Source organism: Falco rusticolus, chromosome 7 (genome assembly GCF_015220075.1).
Source record: "Falco rusticolus isolate bFalRus1 chromosome 7, bFalRus1.pri, whole genome shotgun sequence".
NCBI lineage: Eukaryota > Metazoa > Chordata > Aves > Falconiformes > Falconidae > Falco > Falco rusticolus.
The window spans coordinates 28,888,426-28,911,465 of NC_051193.1; the positions used below are offsets into that span (position 1 = coordinate 28,888,426).

The 23,040-nt window shown below is 43.7% G+C and overlaps 1 long non-coding RNA gene across 1 annotated transcript in view; it reads right to left on the reverse strand.

Moving 5' to 3' along the window:
- Nucleotides 1-14,878, reverse strand: part of LOC119151339 — a 28,458-nt gene extending 13,580 nt beyond the window's left edge. The window contains exon 1 of the long non-coding RNA XR_005105388.1: nt 14,770-14,878. This is a non-coding gene — a long non-coding RNA (uncharacterized LOC119151339). The remainder of the gene's footprint in view (nt 1-14,769) is intronic.
- Nucleotides 14,879-23,040: the final 8,162 nt, after the last annotated feature.

Here is a 23,040-nt window from a genome sequence, read left to right on the forward strand (position 1 = left end):
AGAGATCTACTGCAAGTAGGTGGATCTGATTCTTCTCTCGGGTGGCTCATTCAGAGTGATTTAAATCTGTGCAACAGGAGGGTGATCCAGTGACTTGCCCCTGCTTTGAAGAAGGGCAATGACCACCTTGATATGTGGAGCTATGGAGAGTTTGAGTGCAAGAGGATAGAATGGGAGACACCTGGAGATGCTCCTTGTCCATCTGTAGGTTCGCCTGCACATCCTTGCAAAGAGTATTTTAAAACTAATGGCGTTTTACTACTTATGCTCTCTTAGATGCTGCCTCATCCAATGGCCCCAGTGAGGACTCTGCTTTCTGTCTGTGAGCTGTGGTTTATCACGTGCAGCAGAGAGACTGTTGCTTTCTCCTAAGGAAGGTGTGTTTGTGTTCCTTGCCCCACCACCATACATAGCTCACAGTCAATAAAACCAGAAAAGGAGAATGACTGCTACTGTAAAATTATCCTGTCTACTGTTTACAAGATGGAATAATTGTCATTTTACCATCAACAAACAAAAAGCTCCATCATCTTACTGCAACAGGTTTAAATAGTGGAGTCCCAAAGTCCACCATGAACTGAGATGTCAAAAACATTTCAGCAATGACTGAAATATTTGCTTTATATACTGCTGTTTGGGTCAGTTTTGACAGCATTCTGCAACTACACCAAGGGCAGAATTTGTTTTTTCTTCATTGCAAGTACTTTGAATGCTACTTAATCACACTTTGCATTTATTGGGAAGTTCTGTCCCCATTTGACCAAAAGGGAGTAAAGGAAAGAGAAAAACACTGAGATGATCTTTGCAAAGAAGACAGACAGCCAGAGCTCTCTTGTTTTCAGAGAAATAAAGTGTGTGACATCTTTCAGTGCAGGGCTTGATGTAACTGGGTGCAGATGGGAAAAGGGTAAAGACAACCCACATGTAGCCCAGAGTGAGTCCTACTTCAGGAGCTGCTAACTGAAAAACAGGTCCTTTTACACTTCTACACCAGGTAAACCTACCATAGTAAGATTATTTTAAAAAGCTTTGAAAAGACGCCAGGGTCTCAGGTGTGTAGGACCAGAACCAATAACACTAAGCAAAGCACAGTGAATAGGGCCAGGGCTGAAATGTAGGATCTCCTGGGCCATGTTCTTGTGCTTTTGTGTGTGGTTGGGAATAAGAGCTCTTTGGTTTTGGAACACAGCTTGACAAATCCTTGGTGCTAGGTCTTGTTCTTGATCCCTGGACTTTGAGAGGCAATTCTCAGAGGGCCTCTGCACACATGTGCAAACTATATGTTGCTGTGGGATTATCCTCTGCAGCTGGAACAACTGACCCAGTCAAAAACTTCTGGACTGGTAGATACAAAGAAGGTTTTGAGGGTTTTGCTGCTTTTATCGCTTGGACACATGTGGATACTACTTATGTTACTCTGCACACCTCTGCAGCAGGGAAGGTCACGAACACTTCGCAGCTAGATGTCTCAAGAGAGGGGTCTGAAAATGTATCTGAACAATTTCTAGGGAAGTTTAAGCTCTCCTTGCTGAACAGTGCCAGCTCAGGGGATACTGGAAAACACATTTTTCATGCATGTGCTTTTTATTAAATGCAGCTGTCAAAAAAGAGGAGGGCTCGTGTTCCTGAAAAGGTGCAGTGAAGAGAAGACAAATGGTTGGAATAAAGCATTAACAGGAATGCGCCTATCCTGCCTAGGCAAAAATCACCGCTTCGATGGAGCCTTCAAGGCAACCTCTAAACCAGCTGGTTCAGGGACTAGAGGCTGTTTAGCTGTGGGATTTCAGTGACCACTGTACAAACCCAGCCAGCCCCCCCAGGACATCAGTACTTGCTGCACAAACCACCCCTACCTGTCCCCAGGCCGGCTGGATAGGCAATGGCTCTGCACGAACTGCACCTTCCCAGTACGGCGTAGGCACAACCCGAGAGGGACTATCTTGAACCAAGCCTCGCTCTCCCTGCCATGCTGCAGATGTTTTCCAAGCGTGTTGGCAGCCAACTTAAACCATCTACTGCAATCTGATAATGCTTACCTCTAATCATTTTGCTGAGCAAAATTATGGAGGTGAAAACAGCAAAGGCAAAGTGAGCGTTTATTTCCTTGATGACAGTTTTGCTCTTATTCAGTAGATACAGATTCAGATTTTGTCCCCTGACCTAAGCATGTATCCTGAAGGAGCTCAGCTGGATTTATACCAGTGCAATAGCAGAATTTGGCTTGTGATCTTCAGATGACAACAGCAGTTAACATACTTGCTTATTTCTTCGCACTATACTCTCTGGGTTTTCTATGAAGTTCCTGTTCAACATGCATAGTAGTCTAACTACGATGCAGTTGTGTGGCAACGATGTACTGCATAAACTAAGCTAACTCTGGGTAATATCACAAAAAAATATGTGTTTATAGCTTCATGCCAGTTTCTGACTAATGCTTTTGTTTGTTGCTATAGCAAACCACACATGAATCTGATAGCCAAAAGCATGTTTATGACTAACCTTAGCTCTCCAGGGATTGAAAATATGGAATAAAAAACCCCCACAAAAAACAACAAAGCACCACGATACACAATGTGAGGAGAATATGATAGGAAACACCTTTTTTGGCACAAGTTACTATGAACATTAAAAGAGAAGAACATCATGAGTGGAAAAACATTAGGAAATGGGAGCTGTGGGAATAGCCAGTTTTAACCCACAATGATTCGACTACGGCTTTCGCGTCACATCGCAAAGTTGTGTGTGCAGGACTAAGGTACGTCGCAGGAAGCCCTGGCTGTGTGTTAAGGGATGGATTTAAGCCTCTGAAGTCTAGAGAAGCTTTGGATCATACTTTCAAACATCCAGATCACTTCATGTGAGACCATTTTTACACTCTGTCCTGACTAATATCTAAGTATTCACTTAATTAATTCCTGTTACAATTTATACTTTGGTAGTTCCCAAAAGCCTGTCCCAAGACTGACACCTCATTACGCTGTACAGACACAGAATGGAGAGCAATGCCGGCCCTGGAGAGCCAAAGGGAGAGGAGGACGGACAGAGGGAGGGTGGGAGGCAGACGGAGAGGTGATGTGGCTGCATTGTCTACCAAATCAGAGGTTGAACCCAGGGGTCTCGCACTCCAGTTGACTGATTCAGGTTGCCAAATGGGTTATGGCGGGAAGAAGAATACACTATGTGCCCTGCAGAGGAAGGAAAATCAACACAGCTACAGTGATTTCTAAACTAGGATAGCTTACAACAAAGCTATAGTATGTCAGGCAAAATCTATACTAGTGTGGTCCTGTTATTCTTAATTACCCCTTTCCTTCAGGGATTAAACAAAATAAAGGGGAGCATTACTGTATAGCCTATAGATAACAGACCAGTTTCTCTCTGTGCTTCCTGTTGATATCAATTACTCTGGCTCTAGACTGGATATTGCGCCTTTATTCACAGATTTGTACTGTGCATAAAGGCACACGATTATCACAATTCATGGTGAGTTCTTACATCATCTATCCCAACACTCAGCAGAGAGTTGAGATCACCTACAGCTTTGTGGAGGAGTAGGTCTGCCAGGCTCTAATGTTCTAGGTATTTCCAAGCTGGTGTTTGTGAAAGACATCTTGACCTGTCAGTAGGATAAACATGGCAGTGCCATAAATGGAAGCTTACAAAAATCTGTAGGACTCTGGTGATACCTGCTGGTCATTTAGTGCCACAGGATCAAACCTTGAAGTATTGAGATTTCATGCTGTGCTTACTCAAACAAGACATCCGTTGGCCTTAATAGAACTGATATACGGCATGCTACATCGCATTCATCTTGTAATTCAGACTGTGATGTGGGCTCAGATCAGCTTCGATTCCATCTTGTAAAACTCAGCATAGCATACAGCACCGCACACAGTAATCAGGTCAGCATCCTTGTAAGAGTAAAAACTTTTAGGAAAAAAATGCAAGCATTTTGTGGAATAGCCATGAATTTAACTGATGTGTACAGCAAGTAGCATTGAGAACATCTGTATGAAGTGGAAAACAAAGGAAAATAAGATATAGGCAGATGTTTTCCAGCTATAGCCTAAATATCAGTTCTGGACTACAGAGCAATTGCTGATGACATGCAGAAGGCCATATATGAGTCTCTCTTTGCTTTCATACACTTTTTTGATTCTTCACATTTGGCAGAAAGTGCATCTTACAGAAAAAGAAAGAAAGAAAGAAAGAAAAAAAAAAAAGAGATGCCAGGCTTCTTATCTCCACACTGAGAATCTGAAAACAGCTTTGGGTACTGGAAGCACCATACAGAGACCATTTCAAAATAGCTACTTCAATCCCTGTGATTTACCCCAAAAGTAACACTTCCCTGGGAGTCGTGTAGTAAATAAAGAGATCCTAAGTATAGGTGAAAGAGGTTTCCAACCCAACTCCTGCTCTGAATGACTTTCTGATCTGTAGTAGCAAAAAGCACTGAGCACTAGTACTTATGGATACATATTAATGCAGGTGCAGTGCTACTTAATGAGCATCTTTCTCTTTGGGGTCCCAAAGGGCATAGCTACCCCTTGCACCCTCTGGGGTATCGATCACCCAGACAGCCCTACCTGGCACATATGAATATGCCAGCTTGGCAACTGCAGCATTTGGTGATGGTCACCAATAAAATCCCTGCACCTGCCCAGAGCATCATGAGAAAGCAGGTGAGCTTTCCCTGACTCACAGAAAGTAAGGTAGCAAAGCAAGAAAAATATTACTTGCTCAAAGTCACAAAGCGAGTTGGCAGCAGAGCCAGCAATAAATACAACCCAGATGTCCTGGATTCCACCTCCTCCCTGCACCATGCTGCCTCTCTTAGCTCAACGCTGGAAGGAAATGTTTTACATTTACTCATCCGTCCTTTTCCTTTGTCAATAGAAATTAAAGCAGGCATCTGACTGCCTAAGCCTTGAATACTTCGACGGTTTCCAAGGCTTGCAGTGCAGTCAGCCAATATTTCTATTACATTCAGCCCTAACGGACAACTAAAAGTAATTCCTTTGCCAGCTAACTTATCAGTGCAAAACTTGTACTACTTCTATAAAGATATGCATTATATATATATATATAATTTCATGACTTTGCAAAGAACCACTGATTACAAAAATACTATTTTTGCAACTGTGCTGGTTTTGGCTGGGGTGGAGTTAATTTTCTTCATAGTAGCTAGTATGGGGCTATGTTTTGGAATTGTGCTGGAAACAGTGTTGATAATTTAGGGATGTTTTAGTTATTGCTGAGCAGTGTTTACACAGAGTCAAGCCTTTCCTGCTCCTCACCCCACCCCACCAGTGAGCAGGCTGGGGGTGCACTAGAAGCTGGGAGGGGGCACAGCTGGGACAGCTGACCCCAACTGACCAAAGGGATGTTCCACACCATATGACATCATGCTCAGCATATAGAGCTGGGGGAAGAAGGGAGGAGGGGATATTCAGAGTCAGAGCATTTGTCTTCCCAAGTAACCATACGCATGATGGAGCCTGGCTTTCCTGGGGATGGCTGAACACCTGCCTGCCCATGGGAAATGGTGAATGAATTCCTTGTTTTGCTTTTCTTTGCTTGTGTGTGTGGATTTTAATTTACCTATTAAGCTGCTTTTATCTCTACCCACAAGTTTTACTTTTTTTTCCCCCTGCTTAATTCTCTCCCCCATCCCATTGGGAGGAAGGGAGTGAGCAACTGTGTGGTGATTAGTTGCTGCCTGGGGTTAAACCTCAACAGCAACTCAAACGAGCAGTGAATAGACTGACCTACTACTATTGAAAAAAAAAAAATAAATAGAATACTGCATCATGATTTTTGTAAGTATAGATTTAAAACAAGCCTTTATACCTTTTTACTTTGTTGAAAGGTAGGAAGGTCTGTCAGGATGGTTCTTTCATTGAATGCACTTAGGTCTGATTAAAGATTGATAGCTAATTAATGTTAATTTTCCATTATTTTGTGAACAGAATATCCAAATACTTAAGTGATCTGTGGTGTTTGTGTGGAAGGCCACATCCATGTGTTTTCTAAAAGCAATGTAAATCTAATTTCCATGGGAATACATCGTGTCCAGTCAGCAAAATATCCTTACTGCTGTCAGCCCAAGGTGAGTCCATGTCTCAAGCGGTTGAACACACTCTTACTTGCTTTTTTTTTTTTCACCCTCAAGGTGAAAGCCACTCCATTTTTCCTGCCTGTCACCATAAAAATCTAGCTGGGAGTTGTAGGTGTCATGCTGCTGTTGCTGGAACTCCACTGCCATTGTGTTGCTCTGGCTACCGAAGGGTCCTTTCAGGGGAGCTGGACACAAGTCAAAAAGAAATGCAGCATTGCACATTGTATTCTTCTTCCCCCCCAAACACCTAAGGGACATGACAGTGGGAACAGAATCTTTAGCAGCTGCAGGTTACCTAAAATACTTAATACCTTTTTGCAGAACTCCCTCATTTTTCTGGACTAGAAAACAAATGTACACAAGATTTTGCATTCAGGTCTCCAAGCAAAGATCTCTGCCCCTCCACAGGACAGCAGCAGGAGATCCCACACCCGGCAAGATCACAGTGCTCATGCTCAGATGTACTATGAGTCTCCACCATGAGCACTCTGCACAAACCCACACGCTGGATAACCGCATCCACTTCTTTGCTCCAGCCAGCAGGGATTTATTATGACTGAGAATTTCTGAGATCTTCTAGACAATGAAACAAACCAAAATGCAACCCAAAAAAGCCTGCCTTCTTTCTCTGTAAAACTGTTTCCACTATTTCCACATCACTGCCACCACTGTTTTGCTCAACTTGCTTGGCACAAAGCTTGTCAGTTTTCCAAGGCACATCCAGGTAGGTGGCTACATATCAGCGTGGTGGGGACCTTACCCTGCCATCAGGCTGCAGCAGCAATAAACAACAAGAATCAGCCTTGAGGAACATGGCTGGATTGTGCCATTTTTGTGGAACAATAGTAAGCCTGCCAGATTTGTGTCTGCTCTCATGGCAGTCATTGCCTTCTGCAAAGTCTCTGCAAAGCAGGAAACTCTTGCTCCTCCTCAAAGCTATTGCAGCCAGGTCAAGGACATTGCTCCTGGCTGCAATTTGTCAGTGCCAACTTAGAGAGTCCCAGCTCCGTTCCCCTGAGCACACAGGCTCTCACTAACCTTGCACGTAGTTTCAACTGTGTCTGAGAGCCAAAACCTTATCACAGTCCATCATTGTCTCCTCACAAGAGCAGAGCTAGTGGAGGAATTAGCATGGTCTGTTTGTGCTGGTGTGACAGCCAGCTCCTGTTTTGGATTAGAGGATGATGGTTTTCCCTCCCTCTCCACCCCTTATCGGGCATTTAAAAGAGAAGGATTTGTGGGAAAAAGAAAACGCTCATGGCTTTTTATGTCTCTTTTGCCCTCCCTCTGCTCTGGTGCAAATGAAAGCCCCAGGCCCAGGCTCATGGGCCAGGGCTTGACTTTTGTCAGCCCAGACCATGAAATGGCAGCGTGACAGGGCAGAGGTGCTCACGCAGCACCTGCGTGTAGCTGCAGTTCCCCACACAGAGCACTGCTGGCAGAAGACCAGTTTTGCATGTCACAACTTGGTAGAGCGTTGCAAAAGTGCTGCTTCTCTATCACAGGCAGGTGAAGATCTCTGATGCCAATCCTCAATTTTCAAAGCAGGGCAGAGACTGAAGGTGAACCAGCAACGAGCCCCAAACACAAAGGAGTGCAAATAAATTAATAAACACAGTTGAGAATGGCAGGGACAGCAGTCAGCAAAACCACCCCAACTACCCTGGCCGCTGTGTGCCTCACTGCTTACGTGTCACTACAGCTCCGTGGCACCTGGGTGTGACACACCTACAAGGTGTTTTCCCTGGGCTGGAAAGGCTGTGGTAGCCCACAGGGGTAGGGAGGAGGGTTTGCTCCTTAGAGTTGTCTCACCTACACTGGTTTTCACTGTTTTGTGGCTGGATGTGTGTGCGTGTGGCCCTGCCCATTGCTCTCACAGTGCCCTTGAGAAATAAACCAAAATCATTGGGTTTCTTTCCCTGCCATTTGCTTCTGTCCCTGCTCTGGGGTTGTCTTTGACTCTGTCCCTGCACCACGAGGATTTGCAGGCACCTTTAGGCAGCTCCCAAACCTGTCTTTGTCCCAGTGTATCTTCTCTCAGCACTGCCTCTGATCCCAGACTGATCCCAGAGACACCAGCCTGCAAAGGGCTTCAAAGTGGGCCTGTCAAAGCTTACCTCAGGGGTGCTGTATGAATTTAAACTTTTCTTCAGAAAAAAAAAAAAAACCAACCTCCAGAAACTGAATATAGGAAATCAGACTTTTTCCACAGGTTTTCCTACCTAAGCCTTGCCATCAGCTGTGGTCCACATCCAGCAATTTAATCTGACCAAGCCGCTTCATCTGCTTTCGGAGCACCTTGCGTCCCTCCGTTGATGACTGCCCTGATGTCCCCTGCCAGCATTGCGGTGCAGGGCTGAGCACCATCTGCCTGCATGCAAACACCCCCCTGCTGAACCACCAACCCATCTCCGCTGCCACCTGTCTGCCACAGCCGCCCGTGCTGCTGCACTTGCAGTTGTTTTCTGGGCAAGCCATGGTCCTGTGCTGAAAGAGGGAGGGGGGGGGGGGCGTCATGTTTTTAAATAGAGAGAGAGAGAGACGTTCTGCCTTTGAATGGCAACATGCTCCAGAGCCTGTAGGTCGACTGGGATGTCATCTTGCCAGACACTGACTGGATGTACCATAGAAGCTGCTGACACATGTAGCTATGTGTGCTGGCCCCAAAATGACAACATACTGCTGCCCTCCAAACCACATTTGTGCTACCTGATTCCTCCTACCTACAGCTCCTGAGATCCTGCCGCTCTAGGACGTTGTATTTTCTAATACTCTCTGAACAGCCTGGCCTCTGAATGCCATACCCCATGTGTCCGTACCAGCCCACGCTCCCAGTCCTGCTGTACTCAGCAGCAGCAAAAGGGGAATGATGGTCCAGGTCTTCAGGAGGAGCCCCAAGGGGTGTGAGCAGTTCTGCAGGACCAGGACTGGTTATCCATGGTAGCAAAGCAGGAAAAGGGATACAGGGAGAGAAGGAGGGGGAAGCACAGGGCAGAGCTCCTGAAACATGGGCTGTGGACAGTTTGCTTGGGCTCCTTGGAGACTCCTGATGGCTGTTCCGATCCCCTCGCCAACGAGACCCAGGGATGACTTGCTGCCACATGCACTAAGCACCCTGTTTTCTTTCTAAGAAACAAGCTGGTATATTTAGGAAAGATTACATTAATTCGTGAGTTTATCTGCAAGCACTAGGCTTATTCTCTAGGCTTTAAGATTTATTTAGAATAAATAAGGTTTATACATTTGGTTGGTGAAGCATGCAATGTATACATTATAATTATGTAATTAATGCTCTAGTCTCTGTGATGAGCTTTCCTGGCATAACCCTGTCCAGTTATCCAAAAGCTTCTTTTTAATCTCTGAGGAAGGATAATTTTAAAAAGAAAAATATGATTTCTCCGGCGCCAAACTATTTCATTCACAGATTCCTGTTAGACTGACTGAAGCAGTTGTTAAATCCACTGTGGACATACAATCCAAACATAGATGTAAGATCACCGTGCCATTACTAAATGTATGCCTTACATAACAGTTTTGTGGGGGTCCTGCCTCTATCCAGCTCTGTAAATCACTGAAAGGTCCTCTTATAAATAACTGTGTGTTAAATAACTTTCAAAAGTCTGCTTTACACCACTTACACAGTCAATAATTTTCTAGTCAACAAATGCTCCAAGAGAACGATAGCAAAGCCTAAGAACGTATTACCCTTCACAACCACTCTAGCGCTGTCTGTTCATAGGAAGCCTGATTAATAAATTAGCATCACAACGGCACGCATCGTTGCCTCTGTAGCCATCCATCACCGTGAGTACAAATGCTGCATGTAGTCATTCTCATGTGAAAATGCCCAGTTTGCCTCCAAAATGGGCTCTAACTGGTTACTTTAATTAGGCACGGAGTTGTCTGAGCTATTCATTGCGCAAATAATTTTTTTCTCATAATCACACCCATTATGTGAAAAAGTCAACCTTAAGGAGTGTGAGGACACAGTTCATATGAAAACCAATGCAACTTTTCAGTAAAGCATAAATCAGATGAGCTCTGCCCTATATGAAAATATTTGGGGAATGTTTAATGACATTTTTGTGTTCTTGTAAATTATTTGCTTTTGACTGATTTTAGAAGCAGGAATAGGAAAAGTTCAGCTCACATGAGAAAACAGCAGCCATCAAACCCACTAGCTTTCCCGTGATAGTTTCACAGATCTTCAGCTCATATACCTTCCAATAAACCCACACACATTTCAAACAAAATACTCACCACCCAACCTTTTGAATGTTTATCTGATCTGATGGAGAGCTGCTAACCTGTCTGATGTTCACCAAAAGCTGATTTCTATTTTTAAAAATAACGATGCCTAATGCCACTTAGATATTTTTATGCAGAAATAATGCAAACGTCAGTTAAAGCGGTTCTTGCTGTATAGAAAAGTTATTATCCCATTCGCTACCAAAGTCTAACTTTTGTTCCTGCATGCATGTCCTTTGAGTTTCCTCTTCATGCTAAAATTTCCATTTTGGAATTCACTCCTCCAAATAATTCTTCAAAGACTGGTTCTGGTTCTTTGGATTTCAATGAGAATGACATGAGGCAAGGGGAAGTGACTGCATATACTTATTTTGAGGGCCAAGTAGAGCATTGTGCGTGGCTGACAGTCAAACGGCTGGGTGCTGGGGCAAATCACACAGCACGTAAATGAAGAGGTGGCCAGTGGAAAGCTGAATGACACGAGCTTTTTAGGGATGGTACAAGAGTATGGGATACTAGGGAAAACAGGGATGGCTGGACTAATAAAATGTGTAAACTTTCAGGAGTCACTGCAAGGTGGAACATTTTATATCTATAGTATTTTATTAGACTATTCAGCTAGGACTTGTAGAAATGGGAAAAAATAAGTGCAGCTTGAAATCTTTGCTTTTCAGTGCTGGTTGACTGAGGCCACAAACATACCAATCTTTAAGGGGGGAGAGCAGAGAGGTCAGTTTGCAGGTAGAAAGGTATTTAAATTCAGATGGCTGCATGGATAACAGCTGCTCCCCTGACTCTGCGAATGTCAGGCACAGCCCACCGCTATCAAAGTCAAGTGGTGTTTGTTCTCTTAACTACAGAGAAGAAATAACATTTGCCCAACAGTGAAGAACAGTTACTACGTCTCTGGAGTCTCGAGCATTTATCAGCAGGCTTGAAAATCATATAAACCTTATCTCCTTGTTTGTGTTTTTGAGAAACAGATAACTTTGCCCTCTGAAGACACTGCTATCTTTATTGGGCAGATGAAGTGGGCTTGGTGCCTGCTCTTCTTCAGGCACTCGCATTCCTGCTCTGTGGAATTTTGCTGGGATGTGGGATGTGGGCTGTTCCTGTGGCCTGAGACTCGCTCCCTGCAGAGCTGCTTCCCCTATGATGGGTCTGATGGGTCCCCTGTCAGTTACCTTGGCTTATTTATTGCTTACATGCTATAACTTTAAGATATTTTGGCTTGTTCCAGCTACTCTGGACTACACGTTTGGTCAGATTTGGATGGTGAACACATGGGTTCCCCTTCTCTGATAGAAAATTGTAGACCCATGCTCTGCAATGAGTCAGCAGTTACTTCCACGTATTTGGCTACCTATAGCCTCCTTTCAGGAAGTAAACATGTTTATAGGAAATATTTAGCATCTGAAAGGTCCTCCTCTAGCCTGAACTTTTGTTTTCCTATATAAAATACTGAATTCCAGCCCTGACTTTAAAATCCAGAATGAGATGAGCAAATGTGTGGGTTTAGCAAGTTTCCCTAGGTGTAGCCGTAATCCTCCTGCACTGGGACTAGGCACAGCTGCAGGTCATCCAAAGAATCTTTCTTGCTACCAGTGTGTTGTCTTGATCTCTGTCACATGTGTGGAGATGGCAACCTAGTCTTGGTAGGGTTTACCCTTAGCTCCATCAGGAGCTGAATCCTCTACATTGCTCAGCGTTGCTCCACCACTTGGCTTCGGAGGGAAAAGCCTGCTAGACAGGTTGGAAGTTACAGCTAAGGGAAGCAGGAAAGGCAGTAGCTGTTAGATGATGTTGTTAGGAAAACAGGTTTTCAGCGCACTAGGGCTCAGGGGCAATGGCAAACTGCCTGAAAGCAAAAGCTCGCCCTTGCCTGGGCTGCCTGTGCTGGCACAGAGGGTCAGGTACCCCCTCGCTCAGAGCAGGGCTAATGCTGAGGTCTTTTGCAGCCTTGCTGGTTTGGACTGAACCTGCAATGTGGATCCCAGAAACACAGTGAGATGTTATTCCAGAGGTGGAAACCTTGATTTTGCCAGTGCATGTTTTCCTGCTTCCTGATCTGAGTGACATTATGGAATGTAAAAATAAATGGATGTAAAAAATAGATTGAATCTATTTATTCAAATATTTACTCAGAATGTAAGCCAGTAACTTTCATGCCTTTCAGATACACTGCCTTATATTCTGATTATTTAGGTCTCTGGATGTGAAGAATCCTGGAAAAAATCTTACATAAATCCCACAGCGTTTTACATTTGCATAGGATGAACTGACTTCTTTGCCCTAGAAGAAAACCCGAGGAAAACCAATGCAAAGCTTTATGCATCTTTAGAGGTTCAGCCAAGGGAATATACATTCCTGTGGCTTCATACAAGACGTATCACTTCGGTAAGACCTTGATGCTGTACACCCTCCTGCCTCCACCCACAGTGACAAGATTCAGTGAAGTGCCAGTGAAGTTCCTAGGGTGGCCTCCTGGAGAAGGGTGCCTCTGGGCACGGGGCACCAAACCCACTGAAGCCAACAGGAGGTTAATTCAGCTCATGGCTGTTCCCCTGAGCGTGTATTGCAAATTGTTGGATTTTGTTTCTGTGAGGAGCTTCAAGTACAGCCAAAAGTGAATAGAGGCACGTTGACCTCATAGTTGTGAATCACTGTCCAAGACAATTAAAAGCAGAAAATATGTGCCATCTCCAAACCCCTGGTGAATCAGTGTGAGATGTTAACGCTGCCCCGTCCGACTGAAAATATGTTAACACCCGCTTTAGATGAGGTTGGAAGGCAGCCATCCTCAATGGACTGCTTACGAGCACTGACTAGAGTCAAACTGACTTCAGTTAGAGATTTACACAAGCCTCGTAATCTAATAGTAGAGTTTACTTTACAAGAGTGCCACACCAAAGATAGTAAAACGCGATTTTAGCTAACAAATCTACGTGCTTCCACAGAAAAGCTACAGCCATCATGGAACATGTCAGCACTGCTGAGTGCCTTGCACAGATTTATAGTTTTCATTTTATTGCTGAAGAGTTATTGTTAACTCCATTGTTATAGAGTTACTGCAATTAGAAGTTCCAGTCACAGTTATAATTTTTAAACGTACCTAATAAAACCCAATGAATTCTCAGACGTTCTATGTCTTCCTGTGCTGTTAAACATCTGAAACTTTTTAACGCTGGATTTTTGACCTATGTTAGGATAGATTTTGGAAGTAAATTGGCTGTCGTGAACTGCTTTTCACCTAATTTGCTTGGATCTGCAAAGTCCCTTACAGTTATTCTTTATTATCGTAAGAGATATAGCAAGACAATACTTAGGAGTTTTAGCTCATGCATGCAACAGGTGATCATAAACTAAGTAATGTGTTCAGAAACACATTAAGGTACATGGATAAAGCAAAGAACCTAGACAGGGGACAGAATAATTTTACCCAGCATGTTTCCTAGCACTTTGCAAACTAGCCTCAGCAGCCCCGCAGTGAACATCACAGGATCCCGCTTCTACTGACAAGGTTATGGATCTGGTTTTTTTAAATGCTTCAAGGTTAATCTTAGTCTCAAATACCACTAACATAGACAGATCATAGTGCCAAGGCAGTGTATTATTTTTTATACATGTATATATATTGCAGATGGTATCTGTTGAGACATAATATCCACACAGAATTCCTCTTGTAGAAGGAGAGACACTATAAAAATCCAAACATATCTATGGGGAAAACAAGTAACAGAAACCTCACATTCATCAGAAACCCGCTTCAGTGCAAGTAAATTGCCATTTGCACCTTGCAATTCATTGCCACAACTGGGACCAGCTCTTTGTACTCCAAAAGAGAGTTTTACTATCTTTGAAACCATATGATGGGTTAAGTATACAGACAGAGGAAGTAAGAAAAACAACGCACATGATCTGGAATAGAGATTACTGAATGAAGGGGTGTGTATAAGTCTGAGAATCAACATCCCTCTGAAAGCTTTGGGAGGTTTAGTGCACCAGCTTGAAACCCAGCATCAGAAACGTGGATCAGAAACTTTTCAGCAGGCTGAATGCATTCATTCATCTCTGATCTCACTTCTTCCTACACAGAAGAGACAAAGCTTTATGCCAGGTGGGATGCACCTTGGCTGAAGCTCTGGCCATACTTTTCCCCAGTGGTATCACTTAACGCACAGCATCTTCAGGTTTTGCTTATCAAGTACAGCAGCTGGGAACTTTATGTCTTCATAATCAGAATGTCCAGTTTCTGTATCAAAGGACACAAAATACACATGCCCCTATCTCTTTGCAATTTAAAAAGCCCATCATCTACTGCAAACTTGTACAATCTGCATTAGAGGTTAAAAAGAAAGAAAAAGAGAGAGGAGGGTTTGTTTTTTTAAAAAAGAACTTACCAAAAATAACTGAAGTTCTCTAAAGTTGCCCTGAAGTTGAAATAGCCCAGAACACGAGTGCAGAGTCTGCCTTAAACTCTCTCTCTCTCTCTCTCACTCCCCCTCTCTCTTCAGCAGTTGGAAGGAGGGCTGTGCAGAAATTCAGCAAACAATTTTCCTTCTATGTCGACCGGGGCGTTCCTCTACGGGCAGAAGGGGGATGGCTAAGCCTGGGTGAGGCTTGTTGCTATCCCCAAGCCAAAGAGCGCTGTCGCAGATTACACAGCCTCTGAAATCCAATCCCTTTCTCTACTAAGGCAACAGCTGTACAGCTTCAGCCGAGGCGGGAGCAGCCGATAGACCCTGGGCTTGTTGCTGGTCAGGCTTTCCATGCTGGGGGACGCAGAGATACGGGGGTACCCAGGTCTCCGTAAGCTCCGTGTCTTCTCCCGGCTTGCTGCCTACAGCTACAGGCAGGAGCATACACAGGGTGGAGATACAGGGCAATTTCCTCGGGAATGAAAGTATATGGGATGTGGGCGCCTGCACAAAACAAACATCTCTTTTCCTGAAATTCATGCCCAGCCTTGCCTCAGGACATACGTGGGTAATTAACATTATACGTATCTGTAAATTCTCATGCAAGCATGTGTGCACACAGGACACTGCCACAACAGTGTGGTTCAAATGGGTTTCAAGGCTGTTCTAGTGTCCTCAAGTTCAAATTCCCTTGTCATTTTAGTCAGCTGTTTAATTTTTTCCAAAAAAACGCTGAATGCTGAGCTGACAGACCTTACACCAAGTGAAGCATTATCGTGGCTCGCAGCATGGGAGTGCCAGTGTGCTTAGTGCTGCCTTGCAGTGTGTCCTGATACCAACACATGAAGAAAGCTGCTCGGCGCCAGCAGAAATAGATTTAATAAAATTCTCAACCCCTCCTCTCACCTGTTTCTATTTCTCCACCCCCTGCAAAAGAAAGAAATTTGTCATACAGCTGATTCCTCCCTCTCTGAGGAATTCCACTGATCTGATTCCTCCTCCCTGAAGCTTTAAAAAAAATCACAGCAACAGATTTCAGCCCAGGCTTCCTTGTTTCACTGAAGTATTTGGCTGCTCGTTTGCATGCTGTCAAATAGGCTCGAGGTGAGAAAGAGTGCAAAATGCAAACAACATAGCAGCCCTGGGAGCGTCCTGCAATCGCTCCAACTGCTTTGCCAACACACCAGAGCAGGATGTGTACAGGTAAAAAACACCCCAGCCAAACGAAAAACCCTGCATTTACAGAGCACCTCAATTCACATCAGGGCAGATGATGTACTGGGGTTTCTTATGCTGTTGGCTCTTTCAGTACCTGAAATTCTGTAGATGGCTGATTTCTGGACTCAAGTTTAGAATGGGTGCAGATGGGTTCTACAGGGGGCATGTGAAAATCTGACAGTGAAAAGCGTATAGCTCTGCTTCCATCCTACGTGGATACTTAACACAGGCATTTTGTGAAAACTAGGTCTTAGCAGAACTATGGTATTTATATTAAAGCCAATTCTGTCATAATTGTTGTGTAATTAATGTATACTGTTTTATCTAGTTATACATTATATAAGATCACATATATAGGTTTATATAGAAATGCCATATGTAATTTTAGCTAATTAATATACACAGTTTGTCTGCATATGAACTGAAGAGTGCCTCTAAAAATGTGTCTTTTTATTACATGATTATATGGTGTATATCTATAAAACACAATATATAATAATGTGTGATTATAGCCTATATATATAACCATATATAATCAATATAAATATTATGTGAAGCACTACTCAGTTCATACACAACCTCTGTCTTCTTGTGAGTGTGGCATCCATATCAAGAAAGAGCAAACACATTGGCTGTAGCCAATGCAGGGAGGTATGGCAGCAAAGGAGGGAGACGAGGCGATGGGTTCACATCAGCACAGGGGATGCAAGACTCTTCAAGGTGGCGTGTTTCAAACAAGACCTAGCACAGCTGCCTTAAGGACGGAGGCAACCAGAAGCAATAAAGGCCTCCTGAAGTGTGGTCAGCAGCAACAAAGTAAACTGTGATGGCTGGGAAAGGGAGCAAGACCTCTCTAATAGCTATTTTTTGGTTTGCTGTGCTGCCATCCCTAGTGCTGTGCTCAGTCCTTGAACCTATACCGAGGTCCAGCCTTTCTGAATCATCTTTCAACATCATCCTAACAAGCGACATGTATTTTTAGAAACACGCAAAACAAGAAGCCCAACCTGACACCATGGTTTGATGCAGAGACAGCTCATTTGGATGCAGATCTGGCTCCTACCTCCAGAGCCAGCAGCAGCCCTTCACTTCAGCAGGGCACAGACCACGGCGTAACAGCAGCAGTGTGCTCAAGCTCCATTCAACGCTTTATTTCAACTGTCTTTGCTGAATATATCGATGGGCGTTGTTTTGATCTTTTAAGAACGTTTAAAGCCCACATGAGACAAAACCCTGGCTAAGTTGAGAGAAGCCAATTGTTTTTCCGTAAACCTGGAAGAAATTACTCTATCCTTTTTCAAGGTATTGGGAAATCTACATTCATTGTCACTGACTTTTTTCCAGTTTCATCTCAGAACTGAACGTGTAAGCCCTAACGTCTGAGCAGTGCCCTGCTGCTGTAACACCCAGTGAATGCAACTCCTATGTTGGGCATTTATCCCCCACATAACTTCAAGCCTAAAATATTTCCTCTTGTCAACTGATATGGTGAAGTTCTGCAACTATCCAATTATTTGACTGACATGAATGCATAATTCTTACTTGGTTTATTTTGAAATATTTATTGAATCAACTGTTCGTCTACTCAGCTATTAAAAAAACACTACCAAGCTGATAATTTCCAGTTCTCAGAATGAGACAGCTTATTCAATAGGCGTACTCCAAATAGCTCTTGTGTTTACTCTTCTTGATAGACATCTAAATATTAAAAGAGAAACTCTTTGAATTACACTGAGGCAATACTGAAAGCTCCTCTCTGCCCTATTGCTTTGACAGGGAGTACCATTGTCACTCACATTTCTCCGTCTCGCCTCTAACCCCATTTCCCAACTCCCTGTATTACAACTTTGTTTTCTTTACTCAGTTCACAGGTGAGGCTGAGACTGCACAATCAAATGACACCAGCTTTCTTTTATTAGTGCTATTCACTCCCTGACCTGTGAATGGAGGGATGCAGGGGCTGCACATAAGGGTGTGCTGCTTTACTAGTAATTGAGAAATGAGATGAAATGCAATGGGAATTTTATTGTGTTTACTTTGGTCCAGAGAGAGAGAGAATGTTCACTGAGATTATAGTAGAGCGTGCTCTGAAACAGAATTTCCTGTAGTTTCTTGTGGAGGATGCAAGGGTGATCATTTCTATTCTCTTTCCTTTTTAGCATTTGTGAATCTTTAGACATTTGGGGGAAAAATATGAGGCCACAGATTTCCACATGCAGACAAGACTGGGTAGCAGAGAAGACCAGCAACAGAAAGTGAACTTGTCAACACAATTCAGAAATGAGTTAAAAAAATCAAAGACCTCCAGCTTAAAGAGAAATGGGCTGCCAAGACGAGGGACCACAGAAGAAAGAAAAAGGAAGGATAAGCCAAGATTGGTGTGAATAGAAGATGCAGAGGACTAGATGGAACTGAGTGTCAGACTAGCAATGAGAGGAATGAGTATCTGGCTGTGGTGGGATCTGGCCACCAACTCTCAGATCAAGCCCGGAGGAAGATAAATAGAACGTTAATCACCAATGTACAGACATCTCCTATGCTATGTATCCCATGACTCCACATTGTGTTGAGACATAGAAATGTATATATTTACATATTTTACAGTCACTTAGTTTGAACCCAAAAGGTATGTCAGCCAGCCACACAAACTTCCTCCGAATTTCTTCTCTTTTGCAATACATAAACCACTAATTTGATTGATTTGCTTCAAAATTTTTTTGCATAAAACTCTTCCAGCTACAGGTAGGCATACAACCTCATAAACAGAGAGAGAGCCAGATATGGAAATGAGGTTTCATCACTGCCCTCTTTTCAGAAGCTTCAGTGTTGGACTCAAAGACCTCATTCTAAAGTTAGTCAATTCATATGAATTCCAACCCCCTCCCCCGCCCAAAAAAAAATAAAAAAATTGAATAGGTATCATTCACGTATCTTGTAACCTAACTGGAATCTGTCCTCCAAATAGATTAGTCTTGTGTTCTTTACAAGATTTTCATCTGAGACTTTACTCAAAAGAGGCTCCAGTGCCTACCTGCTTTTGGTAGGTTCTACCAACACTACCTGCATGCTGCACTGACAGCAAGCTGCAGCTGCTAGCATTTCATGTAGTAATAGGCTCCTCCTTACCAAAGATAAACAAATGTCAACTCCACAGTATCCAGGGATGGAGTAGTAAAAGCCAAACTCAAGGGAAAATAGCCCAAACAAAACCAGGGAAGAGATCTGTATTTTGAGAAAGTCAAATTTTCTCTTCCGGGATTCCTAAATACATATCTTTTTCACTTTAGTGGTTAATATTCTCGCTGATAAAAAAAAAAAAAAAAGGAGCTAAAAATGCTGATCTACAACCAGCATAAATAAAAATCCCCATCAATAACAGAGAAAGCATTATTTAGAAATGAAACGACGAGACATTTCCAAGACCAATCCTTTCACTGACAGGAGTAAGAAGGAAAAGGAAACTAATTCACTATGGACAGTTCTTTTTTTACTTTGTCCCGGGGCATATGCTCCACCTCCCTTTGTACCCCAAAATGTGTTTCCACTAGCCCTGACAGTGCTGGCATTGACCTTCTGCAGCCAAAATAGCCCGGACAGCATGAACCAGAAAAAAGAAGCCAGCCAGACCGAGGGGCAATACAGGGATGGCCACGGACCTGGGGGAAAACTGCTATAATTAGCAAGGGCCGTACAGGAATTGCAGAAAACTAGGTCCTGGTGGAGTTGCTGCCTTCCTGCCCCATCAGGTCTGTCTGCATGAGCTCATTCAGAGCAGAGCCATCGCCTGCAGAACACCTCGCACGCTCTGGCTGACAGGTCACCTAACCAGCACCACCCCCTCCTCTGCTGCTGGAGATCTGTCTCTAGACTGCGCGCTGTGGAGGGCTTGAGTCAAAAGTCACAATTTCCTCCATGTTCCCCCCCTCGGCATTTCAATCCCTTCTCTTTGCTGGTTTTAAGTCCCTGCTCAACTGGAGTTCAGAGCTGGCTAACTCTGATCCTTTATTATTTTACTATTTCAAAACCTGATATTGGACAGAAAGCAGAACCAGGCTCCTCCCTGAAATGTGAATATTAGCGACAAACAGCCAACATGGTGAGAACAAAAGCATCTTTTCAAGCTGAAAAGATAGGTGCTAATTACTAATGAATAACCTGATTGTACTAGGTGGATAGTGCTCAAGTATCTGAAAAATTCATTACTTGCACTGAATTATTTCTCTTCCTTCACTGTCATTATGTTGCCTTAAGCCCTTTTCTTGCCACAGTTTTAGTGCTTCTAGTTATCACCAAGTTGGTCATTTTTATTCAGTTTGGAAATACAGGGGGGAAAAAAACAACTAAAGCTTGCCAAACTACAAATACAAGATTCACAAACTCTGCAGTTTTGAGCAACTGTCGACAGAGTTGTGTATTTCTGAACAGAACAGTACTTTCAAGAATCTTTGTGGGACATTTGTTGTGTTTCACTGAGACACTTTTTTCTATCAAACTGAAAGTTAAAGGGTGTTGCCACTGATGTTTCTAGATCTCATATGAAAAGCAGACACTGATAGCAAGCAACTACAAACATTTCATGTAGTACCTCAGATGCCGTTGGAAAAAGCGTTTTCAGTTGTTAAAACAGATTTTGGTTCCTTCACTATGCTATCTTGTTGGCTCTTTTCCTTTTTACCAGTCACTATATAGAAAGATATAAATTCTTGGTTTTTTGTGGGGGCTTGTATGGTCAAGGCTTATAACAAAGTCCATTTCCAGCTGTGGAAATGATTCTCAGTGAACCCTCCTTTGTTTATTTTTCCCAAAGCCTTAAGAACCATCCTTAAACAAAAATCTCAAAATAAAGAAGTACTGGCAGATGATCTCACTATGTGCCCTGGGGTTTCCATGGCATTTAGTGACCCGCCAGCGATTAGTACATTTGTTGAAGTGGAGCAGATGACGGAGTAACTGGTAACTGCACTGAAATAATCCCTCTCCTCTGGCTCTGGGGTCCCAGCGAAAGCTGCCCTTGGTGGAAGGGGTGTAGACACTCACCTGGGGACCTGGCTGTACACACACAGCCTCGCTCAGCAAAGGGCTGCCTAATGGCAGTGGCTCTGGGCACGGGGGGACGTGTCTTACAGTTACTTCTTTTTGAGATTGTTTTAACCAAGGGCCTTGCACGCATCTTGAATACCACCTGCCACCGGATTACTTGCGGCTAATATCGTGTCACGCTCCGCGGGCAGGAGCTGGCAAGTGATGCTGTCAAGCACAAGCAAGAAGCCCAGGTGAACAGGAAAAACAGGAGGAGCTCCCTCAGACTGAGAACAAGGGAGCACCAGCTCCTGCCTTGCTAATAAAACAAACCATCTACCTCTAGATCACGGAGGATCATCCCATTTTGCTCCTCCTTTGCAGGGGCAGGCAGGGAGTCCAGGGATTAAATGAGGGTGTTTCACACACACGGGGTTTGCTGTGCGGCCGTGGCTGGCACACACCACTGTGGAAAAACCATGTCAGAGCCCATGACTTGGTGTGCATCTTTAGGGCGTGTGGGCTGGGACAGAGAGAGGACTCAGCAGATGACAATGGGGCTCACTGTTTGCTGTCAGAGGTCGACAACACAGCAGGGTTTATTTCTTAACGAAGTGAGTCACTTGATCAGTATCAAGTATCTGTTAAGTCGAGCGATGGGGTGGATCCAAATGTTAGAGGACCTTGTTTTGAATATACCGTTCACCACTCTGGACTGGCTTGTGCTGTGTAAACAACATTTGTGAGAGATGGAAATACATTTGGTTAATTCCACCTGGGGCTGTGAGGTCTCCTGCTTTCTTACAGAGCTCAGACTGATTTTCCAACAAGAAATTCACCTCAGAACCCTGCATCCCCATTACACATCAGCCTTCCCTTGGAAAGGGAAAAGCCAGAAGTACAGCATAAATAAAATCAGATGATCTACGCAGTTATTGACTTCTGCCCTTCAGCTTACTCAGCTGAACTGGCTTACTGGTGCCCCAGAAAGGAAACCTATGAGAAACAGCAGCTCAGAGGGAGTAAAAAACACTGCTCCTTCTGCCATGCATTTGTGGTGCAATGCTGGCTCCATCCTGTGCAGTTCCCAGCACCGTTAAATCTTTGGGCTTTAAGGGTCTTGGCATGTGCACCTTAGCACCTTGGTGCTCTGTAGGTTCAGGCCTTTTCATCCCCAGTTTGCTGTTGCTGAAATCAGCAGGAGTTTTGCCTTCAACTTTACTGGGAGCAAAGCTGAGCTCTGTAATGCTTCATTCCTAGTTTGGTCCCTCCAAATAGGAGGGGGAACAACAAGAATCAGCCTCAGTCAGGGGCAAGAAAACTTCTTGTTGCCTTTCAGCAAGGTGATGCCAGTGAAGAGTAAAATATTACAGACAGTTATGGTTAGCACTGAAGCTGCCCGACTCCTCGATACACACCCAGAAGCTGAATCTAAACTGTGTTTGATGCTGCTGGGAGAGAAAAAAAAAAAAAAAAAAAAGAGATTGATCAGTATGAATAGGATTTTTTCAGGTTCTGAAGTGGTCAGTAGCAAGGTAGCATTTGTGCGTTAAGTGAAAGAGCAAGCCCTGGTGCTAGTGATACACTAAAAAAAAAAAAATCCCCACTACTGCACTTGTGTCTTTGAGTTTAGCTGCCAACCACTTGGTCAAACAAACAAAAAGGAAGTGTAATAATTAATTCCTCCTTATTTGATACTAATGCTCATGGTAAACAAAGTTGCTGTTTGGTCTTGCACAGGACACCATGCTATATTGGTTCTGCTTGCATTTGGCCTATAGATAAGAACAAATGAAATGAGAGTGAATGACTCACATTTTTTTAAGAGGAGATATGATATATATTGTGGAGATTTGACAGCAGAAGTGCTCTCAGTTTCTGATGGAAACTCTGTGAACGCAGGCTGAGAAGGAAGACTGCAGAGCCTGAAACGGTTGGGGGGTCAGAGACAGGGAAGGGCACTTCCCTGGGAGCACAGCAAACTGAACACTCAGCAATGAGTCCTATTCTTCCATA